Here is a 20,836-nt window from a genome sequence, read left to right as displayed (position 1 = left end):
GGTGGGATCTGCAGGAATGGGATGGGAGCTGTAGGAATGGGATGGGGGAATGGGGTCTGTGGGGTGGGATCAGCTGGAATGGGGTCTGTGGGATGGGGTTTGTGTAAATGGGGTCAGTGGGATGGGATCTGTAGGAATGGAATGGGGTCTGTGGGATGGGGTTTGGGTAAATGGGGTCTGTGGGGTGGGATCTATAGGGTGGGATCTGCAGGAATGGGATCTGTGGGATCAGGTCTGTTTAAATGGGGTCTGTGGGGTGGGATCTGTGTAAATGGGGTTTGGGTAAATGGGATCTGCAGGAATTGGGGTCTGTGAGATAGGATCAGCAGGAATGGGGTCCATGGCAGTGGGATCTGCAGGAATGGGGTCTGTGGGGTGGGATCTGCAGGAATGGGGTCCATGGCAGTGGGATCAGCAGGAATGGGGTCCATGGCAGTGGGATCTGCAGGAATGGGGTCCATGGCAGTGGGATCTGCAGCCCCCCCTCCTCTCCCACCCCCCAGGCCCAGCAGACTCTGCCTTTGCACTTTCACAAAGTCCGGATTTGCCGAGCCCTGCCCTGGGATTAACCCCGTCCTGCTCCCGGCCGCCACCTCCCCTCACCACCCTCGTGACACCGGCCGGGCCACCACCTCCCGGCAGCCGTGGGGACAGCCCTGCCTGCCACAAACCGGGTGGCCCCAGCTCTGTCCGGGCTGAGGAGCCCAAATTTCCCTGAACCCCCTTCTCCCCCCGCTCAGGGCTGCTGCCACCACCCTCGGGAATGCCCTTGGAAATGCCCTTGGCCTCCTCCTGGCGCTTTTATTCAGGGGGGATGCAGGTGGGGATGCTTTGAACCGTGTGGGAAAAGCTCCAAAATGCCAAAAAAACAAAAACCTCTCCCTGAATGGGGACGGCCCCGCCACCCCCGGGCGCCTTTTGTGTCCCCACCCCTCCGGTAAGGCCCTGCAAGGCTTCAGTGCCCCCTTTCTCTCGTTGTTTGACCCCAAACAAACCCCAGCGGCTCCCGGGGGGCTCGGGGAGCTGGTGTGGAGGTGCCTGGAAGGTGGAGTCCCTCCTCCGTGTAGCCCATGGCTTTTCGCCCTACATGAGTTAGGGAAAGCACTCACATAGGAATAAAAAGCCATAGACCACAGCAGAGGCTGAGCAGGAGCAGGCAGCGCTCTGGGGGACAGGGGAGGGGACAGGGAGGGGAGAATGGGGGGGAGAGCAACCCTTTGGGCTCAGCTGTCCGCCCTCCCCGTGATCCGCTGGGAGCACAACCCCAAAACCAGGGCGGGTTCCTATCCCAAAGCCAGGCTGGGCTCCCATCCCACAAAACCAGGCTGGGCTCCCACCCCAAAGCCAGGTTGGATTCCTATCCCAAAGCCAGGGTGAGCTCTCACCCCAAGGCCAGGCTGGGTTCCCATCCCAAAACGAGAGTGGGTTCTCACCCCAAAAGCAGGCTGGGCTCACATCCCAAGGCCAGGGTCCCAAAGCCAGGGTGAGCTCTCACCCCAAGGCCAGGCTGGGTTCCCATCCCAAAATCAGGCTGGGTTCACATCCCAAAACCAGGGTGAGATCTCACCCCAAAGCCAGCCTGGGCTCACATCCCAAAGCCAGTTGAACTCCCATCCCAAAACCAGGCGGGGCTTCCACCCTAAAGCCAGGCTGGGCTCACATCCCAAGGCCAGGATGAGATCTCATCCCAAAGCCAGTCTGAACTCCCATCCCAAAACCAGGCTGGGCTCGCCCCACCAAACCAAGCCAGGCTCCCACCCCAAAACCAGGGTGAGTTCACATCCCAAAACCACACTGGGCTCCCACTCTAACACCAGGGTTCATTTCAATCCCAAAGCCAGGCTGAGCTCCCACCCCAAAGCCACACTGGGTTCTCCCCTCAAACCCAGGCTGGATTCCCATTCTAAAACCAAGGTTGGTTCCCATCCCAAAGCCAGGCTGGGCTCCCCTCCACAAAGCCAGGCTGGGTTCCCACCCCAAACCAGGCTGGGTTCTCTCCCCAAAACCAGGCTGGGTTCCTAATCTAAAACCAAGGTTGGTTCCCATCCCAAAACCAGGCTGGGCTCTCCCCGACAAAGCCAGGCTGGGTTCTCCCCCAAAACCACACCGGGCTCCCACCCCAGCCCCCCTCAGCACCACGGGGTGGCTTCTCCAGGGCTCTCCGCGGGTCGGGAGGAGCGATCCCAGCCTGGAACGTTCCCTCTCTCGGCAGGAGCTGACCCCGGGACGAGCTGGCACTGCGGGGACAGCCCCAAAGCACGGTGCCACTGTCAGGATTCACGGCGGCGTGCCCAGGGAGCAGCCCTGGCACGGCTGATTTCCCCTCTCCCGGTGGCCCGGCCCGGCCCCGCCTCGTCCCTGGCAGCACCTGGCACCCTCACCGCTGTGCCGCTTTCCAGAATCCCAAACAAACCCCAAAAACCCCACAGACCGGCTCTGGCTGCAAACGGAGCTGCACAAATTCCCACCTGCACATCCCACACCCCCTCCGAGGAGCAGCCGCGGGATAAATCCCATTTTCAGGGACAAATAAATCCCGTTTTTAGGGACAAAGATAAACCCCATTTTTAGGGGAAAAGATAAACCCCACTTTTAGGGGAAAAGATAAACCCCATTTTTGGGGAGAAAGATAAATCCCATTTTTAGGGACAAATAAATCCCGTTTTTAGGCACAAATAAATCCCATTTTTAGGGACAAACACTCACCTCGGCCTGCAGCACTCCCCCTGCCCCGCAGAAGAAAATCCTGCGGATTTTCTCTTGAAAAATCGGACTTTTCGGGCCAGCAGGGGACCCGGCCGGGAGCGGGAGCCGCAGCCCCGCTGCCCCCGGAGCTCACCTGGCTGCCGGGGCGGGGGATGCTCGGCCAGGTTCACCCAACAGAGACGCCTTTGTGGGCTCAGACAAAGGCCCAAAGAAAGGTCTGGCTGCCAGCCCTCCTCCCCCGCCGTCCCCTCACCCCCCCGGGCCCTCTCGGCGGAGTTTCCGCCTCTGGAGGCACCGAGAGGAGCGCTCGGGACAAGGTGGCACGCTCGGGGTGGCAGCAGCTCCGCCGGGAGCTGGGCACGGCGCTGATCCCTGGGGAAATCCCCGGGGAGGATCTGGGGTGGCACCAGCGGTGCCCTGGCAAAGCTCCGGCCTCTGCTCCCTCCCCTGCCAGCACCCCGCGCTCATCAGCCGCTGTTAATTTGCTAATTGCCGGGATAGCTGAGGGTGGGAGATTCCCCGGAATCCTTGGGAATGCAGGCTCTCAGCAGCCCGGGCTCACCAGGAGGGAGGCAGGGAGGGTTGAGCTGCGCTTTGCAGCGGCTCTGACCTACAAAGAGCTCCCGGGGCGCGGGGCAGCTCTGAGCTGGCGTTTTCCCGAGATTTCCTTCCTTTATCTCCCCTGAACGGCGAGGGGAAGGGTCACCGCGTGCCCCACCTGTGACACGGCCCCCGGTATCCCAAAACACGGGGCTGCCCCGGAGCATCCCAAAATTCCATCCCTGGGAGCAGGTGCTGCGCTGGGGAAAGCCCAGAGGTGTGGGGGGCACAGCAGGACCCCCACATGGGTCCCTGGCCTGCGTGCCCAGCACCCACCCACCCCCAGTCCCTATGGATCATCCCCAGTCCCTATGGAACAGCTCCAGTCCCTATGGAACAGCTCCAGTCCCTATGGAACAGAGCAAAACCCTACAAAACAACCCAAATCCCTGTGGAACAGAGCAAAACCCTACAGATCACCCCCACTCCCTACAAAACAGCCCCAATCCCCGTGGATCAGCCCCAATCCCTATGGAACAGCCCCAATTCCTACAGAGCAGCCCCAAACCCTAGAGAGCAGCCCCAAATTCTAGAGAACATTTCCAATCCCTATGGAATGGCCCCAATCTCTACAGAACGGCCCCAATTCCTACAGATCAGCCCCAAACCCTACAGAACAGCCCCATTCCCTATGGATCAGCCCTAATCCCTGTGGGTCAACCCCAATCCCTATGGAATGGTCCCAGTCCCTACAGATCACTCCCAGACCCTACAGATCACCTCCAAACCCTACGGACCACCCCCAAACCCTACAGATCACCCCAGCCCCTACAGAACAGCCCCAGTTCCTACAGATCAGCCCCAATCCCTATGGATCATCCCCAAACCCTACAGATCAGCCCCAGACCCTACAGATCACCTCCAAACCCTACAGACCACCCCCAAACCCTACAGATCACCCCAGCCCCTACAGAACAGCCCCAATCCCTATGGATCACCCCCAAACCCTACAGATCAGCCCCAGACCCTACAGATCACCCCAGTCCCACCGCGGACCGCGACAATTCCGTCCCTCCATGCTTGGCTGCTCCTTAGGACGCGGCCCTGCGGTGCCCAAGGCCTCCCCACGGAGCTGGCACCTGGCAGGGCACGGGCTGCCGTCCCCAGCGCGGCACACGCGGGGGGCACACGTGTCCATCCCGGTGCCACCGTGCCCTGCCCGCGCCGCAGGGACCCCGGGGCTGCCCGGGGCCGCCGGCCGAGCGCTGAGCTCACCTTTGGCAGCGTGGCACGGCGTCTGCGGGCAGGGCACGGCACCAGCGGGGACAGGCTGGCACGGCAGAGCCCTGCTGGCATTGTAAGTGCCCTGGTGGCATCGGCAGAGCCCTGGTGGCATTGTCAGCACTCTGGTGGCATCGGCAGAGCCCTGGTGGCATCAGCAGTGCCTTGGTGGCATTGTAAGTGCCCTGGTGGCATCGGCAGAGCCCTGGTGGCATTGTCAGCACTCTGGTGGCATTGGCAGAGCCCTGGTGGCATCGGCAGTGCCTTGGTGGCATTGTCAGTGCCCTGCTGGCATCGGCAATGCCCTGGTGGCATCAGCAGAGCCCTGGTGGCATCAGCACTGCCCTGGTAGCAATGGCAGCGCCCTGCTGGCCTTGGCAGTGCCCTGCTGGCATCCCAGTGCCCTGGTGGTATCGGCAGAGCCCTGGTGGCATCGGCAACGCCCTGGTGGCATTGGCAGTGCCCTGGTGGCATCGGCAGTGCCCTGGTGGCATCGCCCTCCCCGTCCTCTCCTCCCGAGCCCCCGCGCAGGGGGTGCCCGGCGCTGCTCGGGGGGGTCCCCCCGCTGCTCCGAGCCTTACGGGGGGGGCTCTTTGGGACCCCCCCGCCCTTTCCGCGGCTGCCACCCCCGAGCTGCGCGGGCACAGGGCTGGGGGGCCGCGCTGCGCGGGGCTGGGAGCGGGCTCAGGTATTTCCCCGGTAACAAAGGCGCCATTGAGCTGCGGCCGCTCCGGTCCGCGGAGCAGAAACCTCTCGTATCTCCCCCGGTGCCTTTGATCTGCCTCCCCCGGTGGCACGGACATTACTCATGTCCTGCTGCCAGCGCGACGCGGCGGGCGACAAAGCCCCGGAATGTCCCTGTGGCACCCGCACCCAGCCCGCCCTGCCCTCGCTGTGCCCCCAAACCCTCCGCTCCCCGCACATCCCAAACTTTTGGGGGATCCGCAGGGGCGGGGGGAGCCGCGCTCTGCGCCTCGCATTCCTCTCCTGTAATTAAAGCCGCTGCGCTGGGCGGAGGGGGAATTTCCCAAAGGGTTTTGCTGGCGTCTGGACAAGGGTCAGACAATGAGAACATTTGACAGGGTGCCCAAATCCGCTGTATCTTGGATACGCTCGGAGCCTCCCCCGTGCTCCCCGTCCCAGGCGCTGCTTTGGGGGAGGTTTGGGCAGGTTGGGAGGTGGGGACGGCGCGGGGGGAGCGTGGGGGCTCGCACAAAACCCTCAACGCAGCCAGGCTGCCCCAAAAACGCCAGCGCCAGAGCGGCACAAAGCCTGGCAGCGCATTCCCGGCGGGATGCTCCTGGAAACCCCGGGCGGAGGCACCAAAACCACCTCGGAGGCTCCCGGCGCTCGGATCGATGTTTGAAAAGTGCTCTGCTGCCTTCAGCAGCTCCCTGCCGAGCCCCCCGGGGATCCAGGGGCGCTGGGGGCTTATCCTGGTTTTTCCAGTCCCGGGGGATTTTTGGGATGCTCTGAAAACCCGCACAGGATCCATCCCAGCTTCCCCAAAGCCCTCGAGTGCCTTGGGAGCTCTCCCTCCCCTCTGCCTCCCCGGTTCGTTTGCAGCAGTCCCTGGGTGCTGCTGTGGCTCCAGGGAATCCCCTCCGGAGCAGGGAGGGCCCTGGGGTGCCCACACGGCAGTGCCCAAATCAAAACACCCAAAACTCGGAGCTCAGGAGGATCCTCCACGGAGCCCAGCACCATTGCCAAGGCTCATTCCCGCCTTTCCCAGCTCCCGGCTCCTGCCCCAGGCGTGGGGAGAGCCCAGGACAGGAGCAGAGCCCGCCTGGGGCTGCCCCTGATCAGAGATGGACACAAATAAACCCCCCCAGAGCAGGAGGGACGGACAGATGGACAGACAGATGGACGGACGCTCCGGAGCAGAGCCTGGAGCACCTCGGGATCCACACCAGTTGCATCCCGAGGAGGTGGGAGCAGCCTCAGTTTTGGGGGATCAGCTGCAGCTCCCCCTCCCCAGCCCCAGACTGGCTCGTGGCCCATCAGGCCCCAATTCCTGGGGGATTTTCAAACTCTAACACCCAGATTTTGGGGAGCAGCTCAAGGCAGGTTTGGGCAATGATCCATTTTCGAGTGGCTCCAGCCCAGGCAGATGAGATCTCCTGATCACATTTCCGAGGCGCCCGGGGTCACCAATCAGGGATTTAGGGAATATTTGTCACTGTAACAATGTCCTTTCCCAGCCTTTCCCCTCATACCCAGATTTTTGGTTTCATGGAACCTCTCCCATGGAAAAGAGAGCTCTGGGATTGTTTGTGGTGCAGCTGGAGGTGCACTGGTGTCTGTCACTGGTACATCCCATGGACAGGGTGATTCCAGGGTTATTTATGGATTTTCATCAGCTTTCTCATCACCACCCGATTTTCTACTGAGAGCTGCTTGAACAGAGCCCAAATCTTTGCAGAATTCCTGATAAATCTCCCAGGAACAAAAAGGGGGAAGCTGAGGAACGCCCCAGCTCCTGCAAAGCCCAGCAGAGCAGAGCCCCCTGCTTCCCTGGGGAGCCGAGGGTGAGATCACAGCGTCCCCAGCCCCTTTGTGGGAATTCCAGGGAAACGTGCCCCAGAAATCCCAGTTTCAGCCACAGCAGCACTGCAGGCAGAGCCCAGCTCCCTTCCCATGGAAAACCCACTTTGGGAAGGGCCAAACCTCTCCCGATTTTGCAGCCACAGGCTCCCTGCAGAGCGCAGAACCCAGCGTGGGGCTGCTCCAGGAGAAGGAATCTTCCACCCCCGGCTACTTCTGCACTCTGCTCCCCTTGGGGGGCTCCTGCCCACCCCTCTCCAGGAGCACAGGATAGCTCGGGCAGCCCAGGAGATGTTTTCCTTTTCCAGTGGGAATTCCACAGCAGGAATTTGGTGTGGAAAGCGGGGCTGGGGAGGTGCTGAGGGGACAGTGCTGTCCCCACTCCGGGCAGTCCCACAGGAGCAGCTTTTCCTCGGTGCCTGAGGTTGCAGAAATATTCCCCCAGGATGAAGTGGAGCCAGGAGAGATATTTTATATTTTGCATCTCCAGTTTGTCTGTCCCACTCGGCTCCAGGCACAAAACCAGCCTGAGGAGCTGCAACCTCTCCTTCCCACTTCCAGCCCTCCTTCTCTCTTCCCCACATGACTTATTTCAGGTGAGAAGGTTTTTCTTTGTACCAAGAAAAAAAGATCCTCCACCCCTAAATCATTTCATTTCTCAGCTGGCTGGAAAAATTCAGGATAAATTCATTTCTGTTTGACCCCTCATGCTCTGCAAACCAACAAATCCATCCTCAGCAGGGAAGTGACCCTTGGAGAGGCCCCAGGATCCCAAAATCATGACTTGTGAGGGCCCAAATCCCAAATCCCTCTGCTCAGCCCTCTGCCCTTTGCAGAGTGACAATCCCTCTGGATTTATTTCCAGGTGGAAGGATGGGAGAGGGAAGGGACGAGGCAATAACCCAAATCTGTTCCTCTCACTCAATCCCTGCCATCAATTTTTCCATGCAGCCCATTAGGGGAGGGCAGCACTCAGGAATCCAGGTAAGGCCCTGCCTAACGAGACCCTCCTGGGCCTTTTGGCACAATTTTGGGCACAGATCTTTCAGCTCCTGCTGCCCCAGCTGGAATTAACCCTGGGCTGCAAGGCGGGAGGCGCTGCAGGAGCCGGGGGGGAATTTGTCTGGATTTGCCAGAGCAGCCACAGGGCTGGTGAGGGAGGGGTTGGATCGGGCAGGGATGGGGGGTCAGGGGTGGGGACCACTCAGGGATGGGGGATTGATGGTCTGGGTCTGGGTCTGGATCAGGTTCAATGGTTTGGATCAGCAAGGGATGAGGGATTGATGGTCTGGGTCAGGCAGGGATGGAGGGATTGATGATCTGGATGGGGCAGGGATAGGAATTGATGGTCTGGATCAGCAAGGGATGGGAATTGATGGTCTGGGTCTGGGTCTGGATCAGGTTCAATGGTCTGGATCAGCAAGGGATGAGGGATTTATGGTCTGGATGGGGCAGGGACGGGAATTGATGTTCTGGCCCTGGCAGGGATCAGGTTCAATGGTCTGGATGGGGCAGGGATGGGGGATTGATGGTCTGGGTCAGGCAGGGATGGGGGAATATTGGTCTGGATGGGGTAGAGATGGGGGATTGATGGTCTAGGTCTGGATCTGGATCAGTGGTCTGGATCAGCAAGAGATGGGGATTGATGGTCTGGGTCAGGCAGGGATGGAGGGATTGATGGTCTGGGTCTGGATCAGGCTCCATGGTCTGGATCAGCAAGGGATGGGGGCATTGGTGTTCTGGCCCTGGCAGGGATCAGGGGTGGATGCTCTGCCTCCATCAGGGATCATGGGTGGATGCTCTGGCCCTGGCAGGGATCAGGGGTGGATGTTCTGCCTCCATCAGGGATCAGGGGTGGATGCTCTGGCCCTGGCAGGACATGGAGCTGCAGCTGAGCCCCCTGGGCAGTGCAGGGCTGGACCCTGCTGACCCTGCTCCCCTGGGAGCTGAGGGGCTGGGGGCGGTGGGCTGAGGGCTCGGTGTCAGGAGTGAGCAGAGCAGGGGGAGCACAGACAGGAGGGATTAGGGACAGGTGAGGATGGAGCCCCTGGGGTTTGTCCAGGGGTAAAAGGTGAAGGCAGGGTAAAACCATCAGGGGCAAATTCAGCCCCCCCCAGGAAGAGCCTTCCGTGGGCTCAAGCCCAGCTTGGTGACTCCAGGGACTCCAGGGACACCACCCTGGGCACAAACTTGGCAAGGAAAGAGTTCAACCCCTCCCCAACATCACCCACCAGGGCCGAGTCCTCCAGCACAGGCATGGGGACAGTTTTGGGGGGATTTAGAGGATATTTATCATCGTAACAATGACTTTCCCCAGCCTTTACCTCACTCTCCAAGTCATGATTCTCGGATTTTTTGGCTCTGTAGGAACATGTCCCACGGGAAAAGGAGGCTGCAGAGCATTTCTCACACAGCTGAAGGGGCAGAGGCTGCTCAGGCCTCACAGGGAGTCCCTGTCTGGGCTCTGAGGGGCTGAGTTTGCTCTGGTTTGGGGTTCCAGGCTCGTGCTGAGCACAGGGAAGGACCTGAGAGCCGAGCTGGGGCTGACCCCAGCTCCTGGATCACAGGTACAGCAGGCAGGGGGTGTGAGTAGGAATTGTGGGGCTGGGATCGGAGGATGGATTAGCCCCTGGAGGGGGAGCAGGGCCATCCCAGAGCCCGCTGGAGGGCTGGGGGCACCCCGGGTGTCTGAGGGGAGGCAGACGTGGGATATTTGTGCTCTGGCCACTGCCAGCCCTGTTGCTCCCTGTCATTCCCTGTTGCTCCCTGTCATTCCCTGTCATTTCCTGTAATTCTGTCATTCTCTGTTTTTCCCTATTATTCCCTGTTGTTCCCCATTTTCCCTGCTTTTCCTCGTTGTTCCCTTGTAACTCCCTGTTATTCCCTGTAATTCCCTGTTGCTCCCTATTATTCCCCATTATTCCGTTTTCCCTATTATTCCCTGTTGTTCCCCATTTTCCTCTGTAATCCTGTCCCTCTAATTCCTTGTTTTCCTCTGTTATTCCCCATTTTTCCCTGTAATTCCCTATTATTCCCTGTAATTCCCCGTTTTCCCCTGTAATTTTCTGTTTTCCTCTGTTATTCCCTGTTACTCCCCATTTTTTCCTGTAATTCCCTGTAACTCCCTGTTTTCCCCCGTTGTTCCCCATTTTTCCCTGTAATCCCCCATTTTTCCCTGTTGTCCCCTGTCCCCAGGGACTGGTCCCGTTCTGCTGCCTCCTGGCACCTCTCAGCACCAGCAGGAACTCACCTGGAGCCAGGAACTCACCTGGAGCATCCCTTTGCCCCCCCCCGGAGCTGTCCCCCGCCCCCTGAGCGCCACTGTCCCCTCCCCAGGGCCAGCCACACCTGCAGGGGACACCCAGAGGTGTCCCAAACGTGTCCCTGCTCCTGCTGGCCCTGCCTGGAGCCAGCCCAGCCCCGCTGCTGCCACCGGGGTGTCCCTGTGTGTCCCTGGGGGCACGCAGGAACCAGGAGGGGACATTTTTTGGGGTCCCTCGGGGCGCTCCCTGCTCGCCCTCCCCTCTCCTCCGAGGCACTGAAGCTTCTGGCAGGGAAAAAAAATCCTCATTTTCCTCAGCGCTCCAGACACGTGAGAGCCGCGCAGAGACCCCAGAGCAGCCCCCAAACCCCCGCACGACCCCCCCGGGCCGCCCAGACCCCCTGAGGACCCTCGGGGCGGTTCCAGCACACACCTGGATTAACAGCGGCCTCAGGTGAGGCCAAAATCGCGGCGATTCCCCTCCCGCAGCCCCGAATCCGCCGTTCCCGGGCTGACATCACCGCTCAGGTCCATACACGCACCGCTTCCCTTATCTTCCTTCGGGATTACCTCATCGGAGAGGACCCGGAGAGCCTTCCTCCCTTCTCCCTCTTCCTCCTCTCCCCGCTCGGGGCTCGGAGCTGCGAGTTTGCCGGGGGAGGACGGAGCGTTCCAGCCCTGCCGCTTCCTCCCGGCATCCTCGCAGCGTCCAGGGGGATCCGGGCGGGCACCAGCAGCGCTGCCCCGCGCCCTCCAAGAAAAGAAAAGCACCTCCCGCAGCCTCGGCGGGGTTTGTGCCCCGCAAACAATGCCCGGGTGCCCGCACCCACACCCACAGCCCGCTGCCGCTCGGCCCCGGGCAGAAAAAAAACTTCAATCGCTCCGGAGCAGCCGCTCCGGCCCCGCGATGCAAGAGTTAACGAGCTCACGTGTAATTAACTGATAACTACGCTAACATGTGTTGCATGGAATTCTCTGTCAACATAAATAAAAACATGAATATACCCGCACGCCTCCCAGATATCCATACAGAGAGGAATTTTGGCCGGTTCGGGATTATTTTCACCCAAAACAAAGCCAATTTCTTTTTTTTTTTTTCCTCCCCAAGCTCACCAGCAACCTCCACAAGAACACCGCCACAGCAAGGCACAGCCACCCCTCAGCTACAGCACCTCCCGGAGAATTAAATCCGTGTATTCCCACATCCCCAGCCCGGGATGCTCCGGGCCGGCATTCCCGGGGATGCTGCCCGGGGGGGGCTCCGTGTGCTCCCCCGTGCCCCCCTCTCGCACGCAACTCCTGCCGGCAACGCTCCAGACAAAGAAAACGAGAGAAAAAAACGCCGTCTTACTTTTTTTTTTTTTTCCTCCTCCTCTTTTTTTTTTTTTTCCTGCTTTTCTTCCCCCCTCCTCTTTCGTCCCGCAGCTTCACCCGCGGGACTCCAGCGATTCTTTTTTTTTTGGGGGGGTGTCCCTCAAAGCAACTTCAGGAGCCCGGGGAGGGCTCGGCCGGCGGAGAAGAGAAGGAACAAAAGCCCGAGCGGTGCTGAAGAGGTGCCTTCCCAATTGTGGAGGGGATGGCGAGGCTCTGCGGGGCGGGAGGGGGCGGGTGAAGGGTGATGGGGAGAGGCCTCCCTCCCTCCCTCCCACCCGCCCGGGGCCGGGCCGCCCGCAACCCCGAGCCGAGCTGGTGCATAAATTATCTCCTGGCTCTCCATCTCCCCGGCAGATTCCCGTTCCCGCACGGAGGATGCGGTACCCGGGGCACGGCTCCCTGTGCCCCCCGCCCCGCGCAGCCATCCCGGCTCTTCCCGGCTCGCTTCTCTCCCGCTTTGTCTCCGGCCCCGTCTCGCAGCCGAGCAGACACAAAAGAGCCTCTGACCTGGCAGGAGAAATCCCCTTTTCGAAGGAAAAAAAAGCCCACCCGAGGTCCGCGGTGCGCGCTTTGAGCAGGCAGGGGAATTAAAAATAGCTGGGCTAGCTCGGGCTCGGCGGCAGCATTGCTCCCCTAATGAGTGTAATTAGCGGGGTGAGGATGGAAGCGGCTTCCCCTGCGGCTTCCCCCGCTGCCCGCGCTCTTCCAGGGTTTTTTGGGGGGGAAAAAGGGCTTTTCCCCACTTCCAGGAGCTGTCCCTGGCTCACCTCAGCTCCAGCCAGCGGGGTTCAGACAGGATTAAATCCCGAACCCATCCCGAGTCCTGCGGGCTTGGCACAGCAAAGACAAGTCGGATTTGGGACCTTTTTTTTTCCCCCTCTCTCTTTTCCGCGGCTCGTTGCTATTCCCCCACCTCAGCTCTCCCAAATCCCGGCTGGCAGCGGAACCGCGGGGATTTTTGTGGATTCGATGGGATTTAGCCGGGCTCGGGAGGCAGAGCCTCCTCCCGGGGCAGCGGCATTCCCTCCCCCGGGCCGGGACAGCGGCTGCGGGGCTGCTCTGCCCTGGAGGAGATCCCTGGAGGTGGGCAAGGACCCTCCCTGCCCTCTAAACAACCCCAAAAATCCGAATTTCAGCGGTTCATCTCGGCTGCAGGGGTGCGGGACGGAGCAGCCCGCGCATCCTCCCCTTAAATAAGGATGGGATAATTGATGAATTCCCCTGATGCGCCGGGCAGCTCATTAACTGACGGGCCTAATGAGCTGCTGGGGCTGCCCAAGGATCCAGGAGCTTTGGGATGGGGGGACAATGCTGGATCCGGGCACGGCACTGCCGGAGCAGGGGGGGCCAGGGAGGGCTGAGCCGTCCCCAGCATCTGCTCCGCTCTGACATTGTGCTCACTTGGGGCTTCTTTTTTTTAATTGTCTTGATGTCCCTCATTTGCATAATCCCCCATAATGCAGCGCAGCAGGACTTTTGCTCTGAGCTAATAAATAGACGACAAAAATAAATGTGTCATGTAAGATTTGCTTCCATCCCTTGCCTTTGTGAGGGAGCTTTCACCCAGCAATGACGCTGGCGGCGTTGATCTCACAGGAGCTGTCAGCCCGACTTCCCCTCGCCCCTGGTGCTCAACTTCGCCAGATGTTTGCAGCTGAACTCGGCAGCGAGCAGCAGCAACGCCGGGATGCGCTCCTGGCAGCCCGGGGATTGCTCCCGAAGCTCTTCCCCTAAATCACCCCACCCCAAAAATATCCCCCAGCCCAGCCCAAGGTTCCTTGTTGTGGTTTGGAGGCCCGTGATGGGCAGGCAGGTGCCGGAGGTGTTTTGTTTTTGGAGGGTTTGATTCGGAATTCCGGAGCGCTGCGGTTTCCTCACCTCCCCGGAGCCTCGCCCGGCTCTCCTCTCACGGCGGTGTTGAATTCCTGACGAAATTCGTTCTGTGAGTTGAGGAAAAGGAGTCATCGCTGTGCCGTGAATATCCAAATGGGCTCGGGAAATGCACCTTGCTGCTGCAGGAGGATTTCCCCCCTGGTTCGACAAGAATTTATTTGTCCCCTTCCAAGAAATTGGCTGGATGGAGCTCGGGATATTGATGGGAACAGCAGAGATCCCACCCCAAAGCAGTCACGGCAGGGTCCAGGCGTCAAAACACGATTTTAAAGTGAATTTGCTGGGTGTTTTCCCAGGATGGAGCTCTGCTGGAAGATCCCTGGCATGCAGAGGAGCCCTGGAGTGCCAGGCCCGTGAGGACATTTGGGCCTGATGGAGCAGTGAGGCTCCTCAGATTGCTGGAGGTGTAGAAGGGATGGCTCCTTTGAAATTCCTCGGCATTTCACACCTCGTGCATTCCTGCGGTTGGGCTTTTCCTCTTTTTTCCCCCAGCCTTGTGATCCTGGAGGATTCTCAGCCCTGACCCAAGAACACTTCAGCACTTCCCACCGTCCTGTTTGCCGAAAAAAGCCCGAAAACACCAACCCTGACGGGTGAAAGCCACAAGAGAAATAAAACCCTGCTAATAGGCGAGGTTTCTTATTTTTCTTTTAAACCCTGACCCATTTAAACTGTTTTTTCTGCCTGACTGTGGAGTGGGAGATCTTTCCACGCCGGGAAAAGAAATTCCATCCACAACAAATCCTCCCCCAGCGGTGAAATCTTCACCCCCTTGGTGTGGACCAGCAGCATATCCGTGTGCTGGGATGAGGGAACGGAGCTCTGGGAGCTGGGAAGGATCCATGAGGATGGGAAAAGAAGGGAAAACCAGCGGGAATGAGGCAAGGCGAGGGCTGGACGGCTGTGGAGTCTCCCTCCAGGATGCAGAGAATAATTTCCCTTTTCCCCACAGCACCGGGGCGAGAGGATGGGATCATCAGTCTTCATTAGACACCAGGAACGGGCTCTGTCAGCTTCTGCTGGAAAACCAATCAATATTCCCTCGGCCGGGCTGCCCGCAGCTCCCGGCAGGAGCCGGGCGGGCACCGGGACATGCCAGACACAGCACGGGCACCCAGAGGTGCCCGGCTCCTGCCGCACACCCCGGGGTTTGAAAGGAATTGCAGGGTTTTCCTCACCCAGCTCCCCAGGGATTTCCCTTTGCCGGAAAATCTGCAGGGAACAGAAGAAATCGGCCACAAAAATGGAAGGGAAGGGAAGGGAAGGGAAGGGAAGGGAAGGGAAGGGGTCTGGTTGTTCAGGGAGCAAAAATCACCTGCTTTGCCCAGCTGCAAGCACAAAATCCCTCTCAGACTGCAAAGGCAGCTCAGATCAGAGCCCCCACACAGAGCGAGACACCTGCAGGGATCAGAGGCTGAGGATGGGCTCAGCAGCATTCCCATTGTCTGATTTCTCCTGAGAAACACCAGGGGAGGACAGACCCTGGGATGGGGAAGGGAAGGGAAGGGAAGGGAAGGGAAGGGAAGGGAAGGGAAGGGAAGGGGGCTGGTTGTTCAGGGAGCAAAAATCACCTGCTTTGCCCAGCTGCAAGCACAAAATCCCTCTCAGACTGCAAAGGCAGCTCAGATCAGAGCCCCCACACAGAGCGAGACACCTGCAGGGATCAGAGGCTGAGGATGGGCTCAGCAGCATTCCCATTGTCTGATTTCTCCTGAGAAACACCAGGGGAGGACAGACCCTGGGATGGGAGACCCTCAGGGCACACCAGTCCCTGGCATCTGTGGATTTGGAGTTTGGATTTTGGCTCTTTGGGTTTTACCGGGAGTTCCTGGAAGTGACAACTGCAGGTCCCTCATTGGGGCAAATAGCCAGCAGCACCCAGCCCTGGGCATGGCCCCTCAGGCCTGGCATCACCTCTCCCTGCCCTGGGGCAGGAACGGGGCTCTGGAGCTGCCCCCTGCCCTGGGAACTCCCCCACAGCCATTCCCACACCAAAGCCTCCCAGCAGGCGAGACCAGCCCCATCCATCTCGCTCCCAGCGCGGCCACACAACTCAAAATAAACCAATCAAGGGGAAATGGCCTCGGCGAGGCGGCAGCAGCAGCGCAATTACAGCAGAGAGAGCTGCAGCAGCTGCAGCACCTGCGCCGGTCTGTGGCAAGGCAGCAGCCCCAGAGCGCCCGGTGACAGCGGTGACAGCGGTGACAGCGCCTGCTGGGCTGCTCCAGCTGCTCCCAGGTGTCCCCTGGCACCTCGGAGGGGCTCCCCCGGCACAGGGGAAGGGCAGGTGGGATGTTGGGAAGGGGTTGTTCCTTCCCTGGCACGGGTGACAGAGAAGCTGTGCCTGGATCCCTGCGGGCGCCCAAGGCCAGGCTGGGGACAGCCTGGGACGGGGGGAGGTGTGGGAGGTGGCACTGGGTGGGCTTTAAGGTCCCTTCCAACCCAAACCAGCCTGGGATCCCGTGGTTATGGGTTTGGGGTGACCCGGCAACAGGAAATAACTGCAACACCCCAACCCCGCGTGTGGATCAACGTCTGGGGGGTGAAAACCCCAATTTGGGACAGCGCCCGCTCCCCTCCTTTCTGCCAGCTTGCAATGAACGATCTGCTCGAGTTCTGCTCCCTCCACCGGCCCAGCAGCCCAGCTGTGACTGCAGGGACCCTGTCGCTGTCCCCGTCGCTGTCCCCGTCCCAGGCAGCCCCAGCCTGGCAGGACGCTCCGGGCGCTCTCCTCCGTTTGTCTCGGGGATCTCCCGGCATTTCTGTCACGGGGCGATGAATTCCGGGCAGCGCTGGGCTCGGCTTTGCCTCGGGCCCGCTGGAATTCCGTCCCGCGCGGCTGCGATCGCGCTCCCGCTCCTGATTAATGGCAGGGATTTCTGCTTGGAAGGAGGATCGAAATGAGCAGCCGAGGGAAGCGAGGCTTCCCCCGGCCCCCGCTCCCCGGCTCGCTGCTGTTCGCGTCTCCCGCAGCTGAGCAGAGTCGCTGGCCGCGATTCAGCGCGGCAGGAGGTGCGGGAGGCGGGGGGGACGCGGGGATGGGAGGGGGGACGAGCCGGGGGACCCCCGGAGCCCGGGAGGAACGGGGAAGGGACCCCCGAGCCCCCGGAGCCCGGCCCCGCTCAGCGACACCGGGGGGAAAGGGGGCACGGGGGGGATTGGCGGCGGGGACACGGAGGGGACACATGGGGGGACACGGGAGGACACACAGAAACACGAGGGCGACATCCAGGAACACGGGGAGACACGAGAGGGACATGGGGGGACAGGGAGTGGACACGGGGGGACACACAGGAACATGGAAGACACGGAGGGACATGTGGGTGACATGGAGGGGACACGGGGGGACACACAGGAGCACGGGAGAACAGGGGGAGACACGGAGGGGACAAGGGGTGACACACAGGGACATGGGAGAAACGGAGGGACATGTGGGAGACATGGAGGGGACACGGGGGGACACACAGAAACACGAGGGCGACATCCAGGAACACGGGGAGACACGAGAGGGACATGGGGGGACAGGGAGTGGACACGGGGGGACACACAGGAACATGGGAGACACGGAGGGACATGTGGGGGACATGGAGGGGACATGGGAGGACACACAGGAACACGGGGTGACACCCAGGGACACAGGGGGACACACAGGAACATGGGAGACACGGAGGGACAAGTGGGGGACATGGGGGGGGCACGGGGGGGACACAAGAGGGACACAGGGGGACACAAAGGAACATGGGAGACAGGGGGGGACATGTGGGGGACACGGAGAGGACACAAGAGGGACACGGGGGGGCTGCACGTGGGGGGCCAATGGTTCTAAGGGTGAGGGAAAAAGGGGGACCCCACCAACTCCGGGGCCGGGGGTGTCGTGTCCCCCCCACTCTGAGTCCAGCCAGGGCTCAGCCTCCTGTCCCCAGCCTGGGGTGACGCTCCGAGGGTCCCACATCCCTCCCGCCCCAGCCGGGGGTCCGCACAGCTCCAGCCGCTGCCGGGGCTCCCCATTTCCCTGCCTGGGACTCGCTGAGCGCCATCCCGGGCTGGCGCCAGCCCCGCAGGGGCCACCGGGCTCGCTGGGTCCTTTCGGACGGGCAGAAGCGTTGTCCCAGGCCAGCCACAGCCGCCTGTGCCCCACAGAGAGCTGCCCCCCCTCGGGGCTCTGCAGGACGCGCTGCAATCCCGGGAATCACGGCAGATCTCCCCCGTCCCCCCTGGCGTCTCCCCGAGGAGCGGCGGGGCCTTGGCGGCTCCTTTTCAATTTATTTTTATAAGGAAGCAGAAAAAGAGAGAGAGAGAGAGAGAGGGAGTCACATCCTAATCTGGCAAAATGTCAGGGAGTGATTCAGAGAAGAGGCGAACGGCAGAGAGAGGCAGCCCACACAGGAGACTTGTTTCTGATTTCCAAATGTCAGCATGTCCTTTAATTAAATGCTGATTAGCAGGGGACGTGCTCCCCTGCGCCGGGGCTGCTGCAAATCCCGGCTCCACAGAGAGCCCGGGCAGCTCTGCCACCCCTGGGATGGGCTCTGGGCATCAGTGATGCCTCAGGTTTGGCTTTTCTATTTTTCAGGTTCTGTGCTGCTTCAGTGTGTGGGTCTGGGTTCACATCAGGGGATGGTGAGCTCTGTTCACGGAGACAAAACAATTCCTGCTCTAGCTGGGCACCAAGGACAAATGATCCAAATCTCAGCCCAAGAGCACAAACAACGTGGGCTGAAGAGAGAGAAACAAGGATGGGACTGCAGGGGCTGGAGATGGAATTGGACAATTAACTCCAGTATGCAAATGGAGCAGAACTGATAAAAGTGAGAGACCCCGTGACCATTGTCCATTTTGTGCCCATTTTGGGTCCATCTTGGGTTCATTTTGTGGCCATTTTGGTTCATCTTGGGTTCATTTTTTGACCATTTTGGTTCATCTTGGGTTCATTTTGTGCCCATTTTGGGTTGTGCTGCCCAAGGTGGATCCATTGAGGCCACCTAATAAATCCCTGCTTTATTCTTTATCTCTCCTGGTCCCTGTTCCAGCTCAGCCTTCCCAGGCCTCAGGAGAGGCAGGAGAGCCACGAGACTGAGCCAGGCTGTGCCCAAATCCCCGCTCCTGGTCCTGTCCCCGAGCTGGAACCCAGCCTGGGATTTTTGTCCCCAGTGCAGTCGCAGCTGAGTGAACCTGGATGCCAACCCAGGTGTGGATTTTTGTCAGTGTGAGCAGCTCTTTGCACACCCAGCTCTCTCTGCTCCCAGCTGAGCTGCAGAAATGTTCCTGGGTTTGGGATTTCTGGGGACAACTCGTGTCCCTCAGCACCATCAGCTCCAGAGCTGCTCTGTCCCCTCGGGCTGCGGCGGCTTTGAAGGCACTGCGAGAGATCCTGCCTATTCCCGGGCGCCACCTGACGGCACCGGCTCCAGGAGGGATTTGTTGGACGACATTCCCCAGCCGCAGAGCCGGGAATGAGCTCCGAGGGTGGAAATGGGAAATGGGGACCCCGAGACGGCCCCGGCCCAGCCCGGGCAAAGCCGAGCCCAGGGAGAGCACAGCCCGCTCCTCTCTTCTTCCCGGGACCGCAAAAACCCTTCCCAGCTCCCCAGGGGAGGCAGACCCTGCTATCCCTGCCTGGAGGATCCCACAGCTCCCCTGGTTTAAATTCCCCTTGACAGGCCTGAGAAAACACCGAAATCCCGGGAGCAGCGAGCCCGGGCAGCTCCCACGGGGAAAAAGCCACCAGAGGAGGGGACAGCGACAGCAGTGCCACCTCTGCCTCCCCCGGTGCCCCCAGCCGCCCGTGGGGACTCTGAGCAGGCGGCTGGGTATCCCCAGGAGGAGAGGGAGGGTGCCCGGGCACAGCTCTGCACACCAGGGGCACAGCCAGGCCTCCCCACAGGGCAGGGGACACAGGTGACACCGGACAGCGCCGGGTCAGGGGCACCTTGGGGCGTGAAACCCGCGGAGAGGGGAGTTCAGCTGTGGGGTTTAACTGTGCAGTTTAACTGTGAGTTTAACTGTGAGTTTAACTGTGAGTTTAACTGTGCAGTTTAACTGTGAGTTTAACTGTGCAGTTTAACTGTGAGTTTAACTGTGAGTTTAACTGTGCAGTTTAACTGTGCAGTTTAACTGTGAGTTTAACAGTGAGTTTAACTGTGAGTTTAACTGTGCAGTTTAACTGTGCAGTTTAACTCTGCCACGGCCCCGTTTCACCGCTGCCCCTCCCCTCCCCGGGGAGCGCCGGGTGCCAGACAGGGCAGGAACTCCGGGATGGGAGAGCTCCTGGATCCTCCTGTGAGCTGAGCAAGGATCACCAGGGACGGATTTACCAGCCGGGATCCCTGGAATGAGCCACCCTGGCCATGCCTGGCTCTCCAGGGACGGATTTACCAGCCGGGATCCCTGGAATGAGCCACCCTGGCCATGCCTGGCTCCCCGGGAATGGATTTACCAGCCGGGATCCCTGGAATGAGCCACCCTGGCCATGCCTGGCTCCGGAGCCCACCCAGCCCGCGGGGACCACCCTGTCCTGCTGCTCTCCTCTCTCCCGATTTTGCCAGGTTCAAGGAGCACCAAACCCCCCAAAACGAAGGCGCCCAGATGGAGAGGCCGCAGCGAAGTGTCGGAGCCGGGAGGGACGGGGAGAGAAAGCACGGGGAGGGGAGGGGAGGTGGCGGCGCTGGGGAAGGGGGGGAGGAATCATTCCGAGGGAGCCAGATCTCCATATTCCCGCTGCTGGAATATTAAAGTTTGCATCCCAAACGTGATTGCTCTCGGCTCCCTGCCTCGGGAGGCACGTACCTGTCTCAGCAGCCGGCCCTGGCGGGCTCAGGGTCCATGCTGGCTACCTGTCAGCAGGCTGTGCCTTCTGTTCCCGCTGAGCAGCATCTCTGCTCGGCTCGGCTCTGCTCGGCTCTGCTCAGCGAGGTGGTGAAAAGCTGCAACTTAAGGGCTCGAGGGTGTGGGGGGAGATGGACGCGCTCGCTGAGCATGAACAGCAGCCATTGGCTCTGCCTCGCCGGCTGCTCTGCCGCTGGGCTGGGCTGAACGTGTGCCATCCTTCCCCCCGGCTCCCCCCGGCACGGCCGGGGCTTAACCCGGGACAAGGAGGAGCGGGGTTGAGAGGGTTAACCCGTGAAAAGGAGAGGCAGGGTTGAAGGGGTTAACCCGGGACAAGGAGGAGCGGAGTTCAAAGGGTTAACCCGGGACAAGGAGGAGCGGGGTTGAGGGGGATAAATCCTGGGAAGGAGG

The 20,836-nt window shown here is 60.5% G+C and overlaps 1 long non-coding RNA gene across 1 annotated transcript in view; it reads right to left on the bottom strand.

Annotated features, from left to right (window-relative positions):
• LOC120499100 overlaps positions 1–20,588 on the bottom strand; it is a 31,696-nt gene extending 11,108 nt beyond the window's left edge. The window contains exon 1 of the long non-coding RNA XR_005626806.1: positions 20,387–20,588. This is a non-coding gene — a long non-coding RNA (uncharacterized LOC120499100). The remainder of the gene's footprint in view (positions 1–20,386) is intronic.
• Between the last annotated feature and the right edge of the window lie 248 nt (positions 20,589–20,836).

The sequence above is a fragment of the Passer montanus genome, unplaced genomic scaffold (assembly GCF_014805655.1).
Source record: "Passer montanus isolate IOZ18808 unplaced genomic scaffold, ASM1480565v1 scaffold157, whole genome shotgun sequence".
NCBI lineage: Eukaryota > Metazoa > Chordata > Aves > Passeriformes > Passeridae > Passer > Passer montanus.
This window is presented reverse-complemented; position numbering and strand designations above follow the sequence as displayed.